This window comes from Grammomys surdaster, unplaced genomic scaffold (assembly GCF_004785775.1).
Source record: "Grammomys surdaster isolate TR1022 unplaced genomic scaffold, NIH_TR_1.0 146, whole genome shotgun sequence".
NCBI classification, from domain to species: domain Eukaryota; kingdom Metazoa; phylum Chordata; class Mammalia; order Rodentia; family Muridae; genus Grammomys; species Grammomys surdaster.
Genome location: NW_021604604.1, coordinates 11693288 through 11695573, shown reverse-complemented (window position 1 = coordinate 11695573; position 2286 = coordinate 11693288). Strand labels below are relative to the sequence as shown.

General features: G+C 46.4%; 1 pseudogene; it reads left to right on the top strand.

Moving 5' to 3' along the window:
- Positions 1–545: 545 nt before the first annotated feature.
- Positions 546–1182, top strand: LOC114618971 (annotated as a pseudogene).
- Positions 1183–2286: the final 1104 nt, after the last annotated feature.

Below are 2286 nucleotides of genomic sequence, written 5' to 3'. Positions count from 1 at the left end.
TTTACCACTGAAGGCTATATGGATGCCCATGGTCTGTGCTGCAGCCTGAACTCATGTTGATGTTTGTGGGCTAAGCTGTCACCAAGGACCATGTTGATATGAGCAGCCTTCACTGCCACCTGAGGCCATGTTGATGTCCTTGGCCTGTGCTGCTGCTGAGGGCTGTGACGGTGTCCGTGGTGTGTACAGTTGTAGAGGGCCAGGCTGATGTCCATGGTCTGTACTGCCGCAGTAGACTACGCTGACGTCAGCAACTAGGGACCATATGGATGTCCGAGGTCCACACTGTCACCAGAAACCATGTGTAACTCTGCAGTCCATGCTCCAGCTGACTGTAAAAGGCAAGGAAAGCTACTTTTTTTCTGTGGTATTGATGACTGCAGACTCACAGTTGAGAAAGAGTAAGATAGAAGGCTTCTGGTGCAACCCCTACCCACACTCCCACAACAACAGCCTAGATAGAAAGCCACTAAAGAGAACTCTTAAAAATTGTGATGAGAGTTCCTGGTGGTGGGGACCCAGGGAGTCAATGGCCTGTGAGCATCATGCCTAAGTTTTATTGTGACTACCGTGATACATCTCTTACCCACGATTCTCCGTCTGTGAGGAAGACACACTTCAGTGATCGGAAACACAAAGAGAATGTGAAAGACTATTACCAAAAATGGATGGAAGAGCAGGCCCAGAGCTTGACAAAATGACAGCTGTATTTCAACAAGGAACGGTCCCTTTGGCTCCGTTCTCTGCTCCTCTGCCTGCAGGGGCCACGATCCCACCTTCCCCCAGTCTCCCGGGTCCTCCTCGGCCTGGCATGATCCCTACACCCCACATGGGAGGCCCTCCCATGATGCCAATGATGGGCCCCCCTCCTCCTGGGATGATGCCTGTGGGACCAGCTCCTGGGATGAGACCACCTATGGGAGGACACATGCCCATGATGCCCAGGCTTCCAATGATGAGACCTCCTGCCTACCCATGATGGTGCCCATGCAGCCCAGCATGACCCAGCCAGACAGATTAGAGCTGAAATGCTCTTTATCGTTTTGTATTTCTTGTTCTGTTTCATCAGAAGATCTTGGTGTTAAGCCTGAGTGCTTACTAGACGCATGGCAAGGAGCTTCCTTCCTAACAGAGAATACTTTTGGAGGGAAAAGTGATACAAAAGGGGCTGTATATAGGTAACACAAATTGGACTTTCTTCTTCTTCTTCTTCTTCTTCTTCTTCTTCTTCTTCTTCTTCTTCTTCTTCTTCTCCTTGTTCCTCCTTCCTCCTCCTCTATCTCTTCTTCCTCTTCCTCCTCTTTCTCCTCTGCCTCTTTCTCTTCTTTCTCTTCCTCTTCTTTAGTGAGGGAGGTACCAGGGGTAAGGGATAGACCTGGGAGGACTGAGAAATGAGGGTACTCAGGGCTCATGATGTGAAATTCCCAAATAATCAATGAAACTATGATGAAAAACTGAAATGCCAAGGAAAGCCACTTGGAAACATATGAGACTGCTGGTCAAGCAGAGTGTACATGCTGTAGTTCTGAAGAGAAAACAGTAGCTGGGTCTACTTGGTGCACAAAGAGAGTAACCATGCCCAGAAGTTTCCAGAAGGAGCAAAGCCATCCCTAATCACCTTAAGAAAAAAAATAGTATAACCAGGAATGGCAATATGGCTCAGTTGGCAGAGTACTTGCCTAGCATGCATGAACTCTTTAGTTCCACTTCCAGAATTGCATAGTAGGGCATATATGGTAGTGACACTGTAAACCCAGCACTTGGGAAGCAGAGGTAGAAGGGTTAAACTTCAAGGACACCTTTGTCTACATCCATAATAGGTTCAAGGTCAGTCTAGGATGCATGAGACCTGTCCAAAAGGAAGGAAAGGTGAAAGGAAGAGAGGGAGGTGGAGAGGTAGAAGAGGAAGGAAAAGAGAAGGGGAGGGAAGAAAGGAGGGAAAGAGAGAGGGAAGAAGGGATGGAAAGAGAGAGGGAGGAAGGGAGAGAAGAAGAAGGTAGGACACCCCAAATCTGGCATGGTGGCTCAAACCTATAATCCTAACACTTAAGAGGCTGAGGCAAGAGACTTACCATGAATTCAAGGCCAAAAGGATTACTATAAGTTCAAGACCAGCTTGAATTATAGAATGAGACTCTGTTTTCAAAACTAAAAGAAGAAAAGAGAAAGAAAGAAAAGAAAGAAAAAACTCACTTTCAGGTGAATTATACTTTAACAATTTATCATCTACATTTAGATTGATAGTGTCTTGAGTTATCAACAAATATAAATAATCTGGGATGTCAT